We start from the raw sequence: 13,498 nt of genomic DNA, 5'->3' as shown, positions 1-13,498 counted from the left end.
CACTAATTTTGACAGCCTCCCTTAGTGCAAGCTTATTTCTCAATAACTTCGAGAGCTTTATGAAAAAATTCAACTTGGTGCAACCGTATGTCTGCCCATGGACTTCCATTATCTCACTCGATCCTTGACTAGGAACATATATGGCCCTCAACAATTTGATATACCTGATTGCATCAAATTTTCTGATATAAGTGCCACAATCATTCACAAGTCGACATACAATAGCATCGTATGCCACCCGCTTTCTCTTTTCAAGGGGGACCTGTGCAAATGGGAGCAAGAATGGTGGAAAAACAATCCCAAGTCCACGTAAAGTCCACCAAAATTATACAAAGCATCTACAATCACAGTGAGGATCAGCATAATCTGGTTTCATAAGTATGCCCTCTTCTAAAGCCTTAACGGTAGCCCTATATTCCCCCTACTCCAAATAAAGCACTCCCCAGCAATTTCAAAGCTCTAAAATGGGTAGGACAAAGAATCTCCGCCGCCTCCAATACCAACAGAAGCTCTTCCTTTGCCTCTTTGTATCTTCCAAGAACATACAAGCAGTTCCTAGCTCTAAAATGAGGCCTCACGTTAGTAGGTTGCAGCTCACAAGCCCTCTTGAAGCTAACAAGAGCCTCCTTGAAGAGTGGGTGCTCAAATAAAACCCTACCAATTGTCATATGCCCATCAGAAGCCTCCTCTCTCAACCGCGCTCGATCTGCTCGGGTTCTCAAAATCCCTCATTCCTTGAGAAACGAAGCATAGTCATGGCCGGACTCTTCCCAGAAAATCGTCTTCTCAGAAAGCTTCGAAGACATCCCCAATTCTCTCGACCAGCCTGCATTAGAATAGGCATCGAAATTGTCCGCCTCTTTCCTATGAATTTCCTCACATATTAAGAGGTTCAAAGTATCAGATTTCTCACGAGATAAATTCGAATACTTACTAACTCTCGATTGATTGTATAACCTATCACCAACAAATGCTAACGTGCCAGGAACTCCTTCAACATTGCCAAATATGTCATTCACTACCTGAACTAGACCTCCAAAAAGCATAATAAAGAACAACAGACCTAGAAAATTAATACTGGAAACCTTCTTAGTTCTTCCCACAGCCCTCTTACTCTCATTCTTTTTACTCCTAGCAAGAGAAGGAGGCTGACACATACCACTGCCACTCAGCTGCTGTCTCAGGCCTGCATTCTCAATCATCACAAAAGATATCTTACTATTCAATTCAGCAATAGTTGAATGCATACTTCTCAATTTGTCCTCCAACTCCTCTTCATAATGCTTTTTCCCCTACCTGGAAAGTTGCGCACTCTCTCCATTCCTCATCAACCTCGTCTTCCTCTTCTCTTCATCTTCATTTAGAGCACAGGAACTCAATTGGGGATTGATACTTTCTAATCTCAAATCCGGGTTTCCTTCATCCAGGTCTTTCTTCCTCTTCGTCATGCAAATTTTTTCTATTTCCTCTAATTTAATCTTCTGATCGACAATGACATCGTAATACCCCGCATTAAAAGATGGGCAATCCATTCCGTTAGAGACACTATAACCGAAATTTCCAGAACCCGAGTCGTGAGACGACGCTGGCTCTCACCTGAGAATTCATGATCACTACCACCGCTACCATGCTCTAGGGAAGAACAATTTACAATCCTCGGACTCTTTAAGTCCCATCCACCAGAATGGGTTGAAAAACACTAACTACCTGGGTTCTTAATTCAGAAGATTGATAGTTTAGAAACTCACCTTCATTAGGGGATTGCTTGCATGAAACCGCAGAGCTTCCAGATCCTAGAGAGCATGCAAAACTGCAAGCACGAATAGCAGCACCCCAGAAGCTTCTCGGTCAGCCTGTACGTCAACCGAATTGGTAGTTTGATCCAAATCTTCGGAGATGAGGAAATCGTCAGCCTTAGAGGAAATGAAAGGACCGTCAAGATCGCCAAAGGTTAGCTCGAAATCATCATTTTCGTTAGAAAGGAAAGGACCATCAAGATCGCCAAAGGTTAGCTCGAAATCATCATTTTCGTCGAATCCCAAATCCAAGGCCGTGAAATAAACAGAAGGGTCACCAGGGGCGGCATAATTTGCATCATCTGTAGAAACATCATCTTGATGTACAACGTTTGTTGGCTGGTCAAGAACCTCAGTGGTTAAGCAGTATTCCCAAATTGGATCGGAAGAATTTTTACTTTCATGTACAGTATTTGCTTCGGATTCTTGCATTTTGACTCGGCAATTTGGCTTAATATGGCCTAGCTTTCCGCAACGATGACACACCACTTTCACCTGACAATCTCGTTTAAATTGGTCAAGTTTTCCACACCTGTAACAAGCTTTAAATGGCTTCTTTGATGACTCCTCACTTCTAAGTTTATTCCCATTACTGGATGAAGGTTTTGAATGATAATTTTGTCTCCTTTGATCTTTGACATACAACGCATCTTCTAACTTTGGAGAAAACTCATTGCTGCTAGTCATTTGCTTAACTAAGGCTTCCTGATTTGAAAAAAGATTCTCTAGTTCAATTACTGTAGGCTGATTTGCCCACCCTTGTATTGAGGAAACAAAGGGCATTAATTCTTTTCGTAATCCACGAATAAGATAACATCGTAATCGAGCATCACTCATTGGCTCCTCAGCATCTAATTCTAAAATTTCAGAATATAGATTTTTCACTTTCAAGAAATAGTCTTCAATAGAAAAATTACCTTGAGTTACCACAACCAGTTCATTCTCTAGAAATTGCAATCGAGCTGTATTTTTCTTAGTGAACAACTTTTGAAGGGTTTCCCACACTCTCTTTGGTGACTTTAAATCACAAACATGATCAATATATTCCTTGCTAATAAGAGTTCACAATGTAAATAAGGCTTTTCCACATTTTATCTTCCATTTTTGGCGTAGTTCAGCATTCTGTGGAGTGTCGGCTGAACCCATAGAAGCACTTCCACCATTCATCTCGTTGAGTAATAATATCAACCGTATCAACTTAGCTCTGATACCAACTGTCACAATATCTCACGCTCAAAGGTGTGAATAAACAAGGAGACGGTCGAGAAGGCCCATGTGACTCAATCTGAGGAGGACGAGCCGACTCTTTTCATGGTGACTGCATCAGTCCTACCTGACGTCCCTAATTCTGATTTCAAATCTACGAAGGTAATCAACGACGACATAACTGCTCCAGTGAGTGTGGAACTCGAGGAAGAGCTTCCCAAATACACGGAGGAAATCGACGACGGCATAACTGCTCCGGTGAGCGTCGAACTCGAGGAAGAGCTCCAACTGTGCATAACAAAGGCACCGGCTGGGGAGCCAATTCAACTGAAGGAGGAGCGAGTGTTCGCTCAAATCGGTGAAAGAGGCAAGCAGCAAGAGCACCGGCGATGGGTTCTCGACACAGGGGCAACAAACCATATGATCGGGGCCAAGTCTACGTTCTTCGAGCTTGACTCGGGGATTCGCGGGACGGCAAAATTTGGCGACGGCTCTGTCGTCGAAATCGAAGGGCGCGGCACCATCCTGTTCGTCGGCAAGGGAGGCAAGCACAACAAGCTGACCGGCGTCTACTTCATCCCGAGGCTCAAGGCTAATATTGTGAGCCTGGGTCAGCTCGATAAGGCCGGCTGCCACATTTCCATCAAGCGCGGGCTACTTAGGATCCGCGATGATCGACGACAGTTGCTCACTCAAGTTCGGTGCACGGCAAACCGCCTTTACATCCTAGAGTTGGAGATAGAGCAACCGGTCAACCTCTCGGCCAGGTACCAGAGGATAGAAGACCTATTAGGAAGAGGTAAACCACCTGGACTGGCGGCGCGCCAGCTCGAAGAAGAGGTGGCTGAACAAGATGTGGAGTCTGTAGGACATGCTGCCAGGGACACCGAGCCATAGGGCTCAAATCGGAGTTCAAACAAAATAAGGTAGATATACCACAGGTTTTAGGAGGAGCTTGTTAGATAAAACTTGAGGTTTTCCTTATTTAGATTTACACGTTTTCATTAGTTGATTGAATACCTTCGTTTGACCATTTGACAAACACGTCGAATGGATTACCAAATTTTTAGATGGCAATTTTGCAGGAAGTGAATCAGATTTAGTTGGCACTCTCTAGCCATTTTTAGGATAAGTTAGATATTTAAATAGGTAAATCTGTTCAGAAGATTTCATCACCTCATTTTAAGCAAAAGTCTTCAGCAATTCTCTCTCTATTATTTCTCGCATTTTTATTTTCTTCCAACAACTTCCCGTCAATCGATTTCCTCTCACCAGATTTCACTGGCCGATTATCGAAAAACAATAGTATTTGAGGGCCTGATGGACCCAACTATTAGTAAGTCATTTAGCTAGCCGTAGAAATCAGCTAGATCGGGTTCAGATGTATGACATTCATTCGTGGCAGGTGATTCAACCCCTGATATGACATCAAGCTTGCTATTTATCCTCCTAGATGGAGATAAATACTTTTGTCAGGCTTCATTGTCTCATGTCGCGAGGTTTTTGAGTTGACCGCGAGACTTTTGTTGAGGTTGACTCGCTCGAGCTTCCCTCTTTTGATACGGTAATGGCAATAAGTGTAAGTTCATCACGGTTTAGATCCTGCCTCAACTGTAGTGTTGACATCTTTTTCACCCTTCCTGACTGGCATGTGTTTGTCTGGATAATCGTCGGGTGTGACCCTGTTATTACTAAACTTTTGGCTAGGGGCATGGGGATGACTTTGTGTTTAGGAAGTCCATCCCTAACACGATGTCGAAGTCATCCATCTTGACTATAACAAAGTCGGTTCATCCCGTCCAAGTCCCCAGTTTGATGGCAGTTCTCTTCGCAACTCCTAAGATGGGTAAGGCTGCTGAATTGACGGCCTTCATCTTCCCTCCATCTCAATACCAAAGGATATTCAAACGTTTTGCTTCGTTCTCCATCATGAAGTTATGGGTGGCTCTAGAGTCGACGATAGTGTTTCTGGCTGCTTTATGATTTACCCAAATCACGACATACATAAGACCGCGTTCCACTGGCTCTTCGATCTCTTCCACTCTCTTCTGAAGAGCGGACAAGTACTTTAGTGCCCCATACGGGGATATCCAACAATCCTATCTAATTGTGTTTCTGTTTCTACTGTTTCGTACTCAACTTTTGAATTAGCTCGAAGTTTTTCTTGGAAGGCACGTAATGCTGCCTTCTGTGGGCATTCATATACTTGATGAGCCCCCCTTACATATGAAGCAAGAAGGGGGGTCGTGGCTTTGACTAACTAGTCTGTTTGTATGGTCTCCGCCAAGGAGCCCTACCTCTCTGTGGGGAGGATTCGTATTCCTCCTCCTCGTCTTCGGAGCTATCACTTCCCCCACTTCTAAGGGAGTTTAGTCGATAATTCTCATTTTCACCACTTGTGGATGCTCGATTCGCCCCATCTCTAAGGTTTCATTGCTATCAAGATCAAACAATCGTTCGGCAACAACATAGGCTGTGGATGTTGACTTCTGACAATCGCGAGGAAATCGTCGACGGAATAAAAATGGCCGAAGGAAATTTGTTGAAAGAAAAAAAATAAACGGAAGACTACCAGAGGGAGAAAGTATGCGCTGAAGACCCGATGAATTTCATTTGTCATTAGTTGGGATATTTAAATAATAAATTACATTTAAAAATGGAAAGATGTGGAAAACTTAATTCAGGCGCTTTTGCTCGAGGCGTACTTCCCACTCACTCTAATTTTGTGGGTTTAAAGTTACCTAAAAAATAGTTAACTAAAAGTTACAGATCACCCTCACTCAAAGGTAGGGATTTATCTAACAGTAGAAAGGGATTGAACTCTTTGTTCGTAGTGTTTGGTTTTCACCCACCGCTTCAGCCCCATAATAAAATTGAAGATCTTGTTTGTCTCGGACATATCACGAATATCTAACATAAGCCCAGAAAACTGCCTAACATAGTTGTGGATACTGCCCGTATGCCTCAGCTCTCTTAATTTTCTTCTGACTATTATCTCGACATTACCCGAGAGAAACTGAGAGCAGAGTTCTTGTTTCAAGTTATCCCAAGTGTCCACAGTACATCGACCATCTTGAATGTCCATGTACTTGGACCTCCACCATAACTTTGTGTCGTCGGCTAGGTACATTGTCGCCAACGTTACCTTCCCTTCCTCTGCCACGATATTTGTGGCTAGGAAGTATTGTTCAAGGTCGAAGATAAAGTGCTCTAGAGCCTTGGCATCTCAAACCCCAAATAAGGTTTTGGGCTCTGGAACCTTTACCTTGTTAAATCGTGCTACACCCCCAATTGGGGTTTGTTTCCCCACCGCTCTCATAGTGAGCTTTAGTTTGGTGTTTAGATCCACCACTTCTGTTAGGATCGCACAACAACGCACACGCTCGATCTAGATGAACACAAAGAACAAGATAGAGAAAAGTGCAAGGAGAACTCTGGCTAAAAGGATTTTTCTATTGATGACTTCACGTATGTACAGTAAGAGAGAATTACAGAGAATAGAAAGTACATTTTCAAAGCTCTACCGGATGGGATATATATATAGTTCAGTTTACTATATATAGCTTTACCAGATTTAACCATCTACTATATATAGCTATTTACCATATATAGCTTTACCGAATATAGCTTTACCAAATATAGCTTTACCGGATATAACCGTTGACCAAGCTATAAATAAGCAGCCGTCTCCATAACCTAATCATTCTCCCACTTGGAGACTGATCTAGTCAACCAAGAATTTCATTCTCAAACGACCATGAGCATCTTCATGGTCTTCATGGCACCATATCAATTGAAGCTTTGCACAACCTCAATATTCCAACATCAACACTTTTTGTCAACATGTTTGCTGGATTCTTTGCACCCTCTATCTTCTCCAAACACATCACCATCTTTCACTAACCTGCAAGTGAAATGGTATCGTCTTCTGTGTTTTCTCTTTCAATGATAGACCGGGTTCCTTCGCCAACTGTATGACACTCTGACTATCTCTGTAAAGAATATCTTCGTGCTACTTCTTGCCCATTCTTCCAGATAGTCAGTCATCCATATCGTCTTCTTTCCAGCTTCAACTATTGTCACGTACTCAGCCTCAGTACAATGCATTTTTGAAGCCTAGACGTCTCATCATCCATGGCTTGCTCCTACTTGGTTGTATCCTCCAATTGTAAGGCCTCATCAAAGGGTTGTGGTTCCCTTTCATCAGCAACAGATAGTGTAATGAAGATACATACATATATGGTACTCTTATAGTACAGGATGATCTTCTCAACACCAGTTCAGGTGTCACTTGCTCCACTGCTGATTCCTCCGCAACAACCTCAGGAGTTTGTTGAGTATCTGCTACAAGATCACTTGGTGATTTTCTCCGCAACTCAACCTCAACTCCCACTTGCTTTGTTGTCTTGGAACCTTGCTCCATATCTGGTTCCTCAGCAGTAGTTTTAGGAGTTTCTTGAGTATCTGCTACAACATCACTAGGTGAGTTTCCCTGCAACTCAAGCTCAACTCCCACTTGCTTCATGGTCTTGGAACCTTGCTCCACATCTGGTTCCATTTCCAACCGCACTTTCTTCAATTCTCTGGCGGTCCTTGTGAAGCTAACTCGTTTCTGCTTGCTCATAACGTAGTTCTCACGACGACCCACATCAACAGATTTCAGACCTTCTAAAACTCCTTTCGCAGCCAGCCTCTTCATTCCTTTCGCGCTCATAGGTTTAAGTCTATTGTGCCGTAGACATTAATTTGAAGCACTCTCAGCAACAGCAGTTATGTTCATACACCCTGCAGTGGTGTATAAGGTTCCAGATTTTGAGCCACGTGCTACCACCATAGCACCCTTCTTAATCTTCCACGAACTATTCCCTAACTTTGTTGCATAACCTGTGCTGTCCAACTGACTAATAGAGATCAGGTTTCTTTTGAGACCAGGAATATATCTGACATCCTTTAATGTCCACTCATTTCCTACCGGAGTTTTTATGCAGACATCTCCTTTTCCTTTAATCTCCAAATCTTTGTTGTCGGCAAGATACACTTTTCGAAATTTCCAAACTTGAAATTTCGGAACAACTCTTTATTTGGAGACGAATGAAAAGATGCACCTGGATCAAAAATCCAGAATTCAATCGAACTGTCCACACTGAGGATTAGAGCATCCCCAATGTCTTCTGCGGAATTTATAGAATCATCATCATCTCTAGATTTGTGATTCTGCTTCCTCTTTGGTCTTGTATAACCTGTACGAAAGTGACATTTTTCTCCACAATTTCAACACGTTACGTTTGGTCTATTTGGAGATTTTTCTCGGTTCTTTGATTTTGATCGCCCTTTGTTTAGGCCCTTTGGTTTACTTCTTCCCCTTCGATCAACACTGAGAGCATTGCCTGATGAATCTCCAGTTTCTCGTTTGCGAATACTTTCGCTGAGAACTACATCTCGAATTTCACCAAACTTCAGTTTATCAGATCCTCGGGAACTGCTGATTGCTGCAACAACAGTATCCCATGACTCGGGTAAGGATGACATCAAAATCAACGCTTTAATTTCATCTTCGAAATTAATTTCCACCGAACTCAGTTGACTTATGATCATATTGAATTCAATTATATGATCAGCAACAGGTCCACCTTCAAACATCTGTAGATTGAACAATCTACGCATCAAATACACCTTGTTCATAGACGATGGTTTTTCGTACATATTTGACAGCTCCTTCATCAGATCTGACATTGTCTTCTCCTTGATGATGTTAAACGCCACGTTTCTGGATAGCGTCAACGGGATTATCCCTAAGGCTTGTCGATCCTTGAGCTTCCACTGTTCCGTGGTCATGGTATCCAGCTTCACCCTCAATAGAGGTTCGTGAAGATCTTTCTGGTACAGATAATCTTCAATATGCATCTTCCAGAAACAGAAATCGGATCCATCGAACTTCCCAATTCCAATTTTTGAACTTTCCATCTTCACAGATCGTGGTGAATTTCGCCTAGCTCTGATACCAGTTGTTAGGATCGCACAACAACGCACACGCTCGATCTAGATGAACACAAAGAACAGGATAGAGAAAAGTGCAAGGAGAACTCTGGCTAAAAGGATTTTTCTATTGATGACTTCACGTATGTACAGTAAGAGAGAATTACAGAGAATAGAAAGTACATTTTCAAAGCTCTACCGGACGGGATATATATATAGTTCAGTTTACTATATATAACTTTACCAGATTTAACCATCTACTATATATAGCTATTTACTATATATAGCTTTACCCGATTTAACCATCTACTATATATAGCTATTTACCATATATAGCTTTACCGGATATAGCTTTACCAAATATAACTTTACCGGATATAACCGTTGACCAAGCCATAAATAAGCAACAGGCTCCATAACCTAACAACTTCGGCTCTAAGGGATTCTCTAAAGTCTTCAGACAATTTTGAGACCATCTGGATGATCGCTAGTTGAGCATTGTCTAAGCCTTCGGTGCGTTCCGCCGTTCGAGCAACAGAGCCTGTCGAACAATCCCCACATTCAAAGATACTAGCTCTTGTGGCCTTGTCTTCTAGGGTCTCGACCCTAGTAATTAACTCAAGGATAGGCGTTGTTTCAAGGTGGCGTGCCATCTCGTTGAACCTGTCGGCTTTAGAAATTTGGTGTTATATGGGAATGTAAGCAAAAGGCAACAACAACGGCTTACTGCATATAACTATCGGGTAGGGAGAAGTTGACAACTAGTCATATCCCCCTATAGTACATTTTGGAAAATTTTTGCCCAAGCGGGTGTAGACGTGATTCTGGTGAATGGTCATACACCCCCGTATTGACCCGATATGAAATGGTAAAGGCCTATCTAAGATGAAAGCATGAAAAAGGGGCTTGGAATAGGCATGCAACCATTGGCAACATGCCTCGGACAAGCATGACCGTGACACTGAGCACCCTAGGATCATCAACGACAATCAGAGATCTAGGTGCATCCCGAAATTTGGCTTAGCTACGAGGAGAAAATCACGAGCGATCTAGAAATGTTTGTTGTGACCAAATCCGCCTAGATGCCCTATAACCTAATATATCTCCACGACACCCAAGATATACTACGTGAGTAGACGATATAATGAGCTACCATTATGTATATAATAACCTGCCTTGAGAAGGGACGAAGGACTACATTAATGGATGACATGAGAAATTGCTACTATTTTTACAATACCCCGCATTGAGAGTGGATGAAGGACTACATAAGTAGATAGCATAAGGAATCACTATTGTGTGTTTGATAACCCGCCTTTAGAGGGGACGAGTGACTAAACAAGTAGATGATTGAGGATATAATATTGTATGTAGAATAAACCCACCTGAGAGTGGACGAGGCACAACATAAGCAATATTGTGAGAAGCTACTCCAGTGTGTGGAGGAAACCTACTCTGAGAGAAGATAAGGGACTACACAAATTGAATAACTTGTGATAGACACTAGTGTGGTGTGAGGTAACATTCACGGTTTCCTGAACTAGGCTGAACTTCTTAGGACTCTATGGCAAGCTCGTGGAAACATATTAGGTTAAGAATGCGATGAGAGCCTACATGTAGGCTGCTTACTGAGTATTTTATAATCACCCATTTCCCCTTTTCTTTTCTTTTTTTCTTTATTCTTTTATTTCCATTATCTTCTTTTCGTTGTTGTCCGATTTCTCGAAACCTCAAAAATGGCACTATATATCTTATAATTTATTTTATATGATTTGAAAGCAATGAGCGGAAGATTGATAGATTAGGTGAAAAGAGAGATTTAGATAATAAGGTTTATTTCATTGATTGATGAAAGAGCATAGGTATGCATAATTCATTTCATATAGAGTTGGTAGGAGAGGGAATTAGTTGGGTTGGCAAAGCTTGTAAGATCTGCATTCCCAAACGCCAATGAGCGGAACAAAAACTTCACATTCATAATATTGAGCTACCCATACGCCATTGATGACGGCCTCCACTTCCATCTTAAAGTAATAGAGCTTCCCGTTCAACGACACTTGGACTCTAGCATCTATCAAACCCTTCAACCTCAGCTCGAGCCCTAACGCCTGGGCAATAAAATTCAGTGCAAATTGTGCGATTCCAAGAATAATTTGGTCGGCCAAATTCCCAATCGGTTCGAAAATTCCAAGCTTACTACCACCTACTTGTCCGATCGAATCCACCACACCTCCTATGACTCCAAACGTCATCTTGAGCTTTGATGGACAGGGTAACTCTAATATATTAAGAAACCCTCGTAATTCTTCTGCTTTGCTTTGTTTTGCCTTAGGTCAATTGTTTACCACTTTCACCTTTATATATACATATGCTACTCCTCCTTCTTCACCTTCAACTTATGAATCCACGTACATTACATTTGCGAATCTAATTCCAATATAAAAAAAATAAAAATAAAAGTTTCATACTTGTCTACGTATCTAGCTAAATAGATAATTTTGAATATAATTCAATTCATTTCATCATATCATCAAGTTTCTAATATATATCTCTAATTCACCAATATCCATTTTTTTTATATTGCAACTAAGACATTCAACTTTGTTTTATATTAAATTTTGCTTTGTTAAGAATTTTGTATAATAATAGAATCACCGTCTAAATTATATCATCTAGATTGTATTTACTTAATTTTCTCTGAAAATTAAAAATAGAACTTAAATTTTTAAAACCTCTTCAATCAAATTGTTTTCTCAATACTTTTAGAATTAAATAATGTAAAGAAAGAGATGATTTTCTTTTTAAATCTGTCGAACAAAATATAAATTGGCATAAATTCCCCTCATTTAACATAAATTGATAGAGATAAATTTTACTTTATATTTTATATGAAGAAAAGAGACCAAAAGAATTATACCCTTACAAAACTTTTAATTAAGTATTTTTTTAAAAAATATAAATTTCATCTTTATATTCTAAACCATCCATAAACTTAACTTTAAAACTTTAACAAATTCCTTTATATCCAAAACCTTAAATTTTATTATTGTATTGCAGGACATAGAATGTAGACCTAGCGAAGTGATTTAATAAATAATATATATATATTGTAAATTCTTGATCTAGAACCATAACGAAATTAAAATAAATAAATAAATAAATAACTATAATCGGTAAATCAATTAGTTCTTACTTTTTGTTGTGGTAGATACAAAAACTTTAAAATTGAGATTAGAGTTGAAAAGAAAAATTAAAGTTATATATAAAAATACGTGAAAGAAATGAAAGAAACGATAGAAGAAATGGAAGAATGTCTAGAAGTAAATTTCATAATTTTTGTAAATTTTAGTTTATCATCGACGTGAGGAACAAATTGGAATTTGGAATTCAATTCCACGTGCTTACATGAAGTTGCTTATAGCAAACAAGTAGGTGAGAAGGTTTCGTCTATCAAGTATCTATTGTGATAAGCCTTAATCAACATTAGAATTATGAAAATGGCAGATCCAGAAATTTAGATAAATCAATTTAGCATAGATTGTATTTAGTGGGAGAACGATACATAACGAGATATCATATGCTCCGTCTCATTGATTTACATCATGAAATTTGTACGTGCCTCACGAGGGTTTTTGGATTGTCATTACAAAAGATGTTTGTATGGGTCAATATCATTTAGAATTTCATGAAAATTATTTTCAAAATAGCAAGGGGGAGAATGAAATATGTCGATATTTTCATAACACAAATGATAACGATCATTAGTGTATGTTTTTATCTTCTAAAGTTTATTGAAAAGATTGTAGAGCAAGAAAATGGAAGTAGAAGGGATCTTATTGAGTATGTAAAGGGACTCATTAGACCGAATTGGACCCATGGGCCATGTCTGATTACGCAGCCCTCAACCAACGCACACGACCACAATCCAGCTCAACCCAATAGAAGATGCTTGTGACCCAACATACGCTCACGGCCCAGTGAGCCACACGGTGCAATGGATACTTGCCCGCCCGAGAACGTAACCCGACCCAACTCGAAGACCCGCGCATTCTCTAGCCTCCTTATATATGCGTGATGGGTGTAACTCACTCGGCTTGACTCTGACTGGAAAAAAAAAACTTATTAGACTATGGTCTTAGATGATAATATGACGTTATATGAGTATGTGAAGACGCTATGTGATGATGTGATGACGTTATGTGATATTGTGATGACGTTATATGAATATGTGAGGATGTACATGATATGATGACATGATGATGATGATGCATGAAAATATGATGATGTAAGATGAATGATGATGAGATGATTTAATATGATGATATTTTATATTAAGATGATGTGTGTATTAAATGCGTTTAAGCATTATGACGATGCGTTTTCTAAGACACAATCCTATTTGGTGTTAACAATGATGAATGTATGAAGACCAATGTCTCCATGTTACTAGGGTAATGTGTCATAAGAATAATTTAAAGATGAATACTATAGGGACCTCATGCATTTTTGTATACATATAT

At 40.0% G+C, this 13,498-nt stretch overlaps 1 pseudogene; it reads right to left on the bottom strand.

The window, feature by feature from the left end:
- Positions 1-728: 728 nt before the first annotated feature.
- On the bottom strand, positions 729-2,483 carry LOC147790948 (uncharacterized; annotated as a pseudogene).
- Positions 2,484-13,498: the final 11,015 nt, after the last annotated feature.

Source organism: Cucurbita pepo, chromosome 10 (genome assembly GCF_057944985.1).
Source record: "Cucurbita pepo subsp. pepo isolate OVF chromosome 10, ASM5794498v1, whole genome shotgun sequence".
NCBI lineage: Eukaryota > Viridiplantae > Streptophyta > Magnoliopsida > Cucurbitales > Cucurbitaceae > Cucurbita > Cucurbita pepo.
This window is presented reverse-complemented; position numbering and strand designations above follow the sequence as displayed.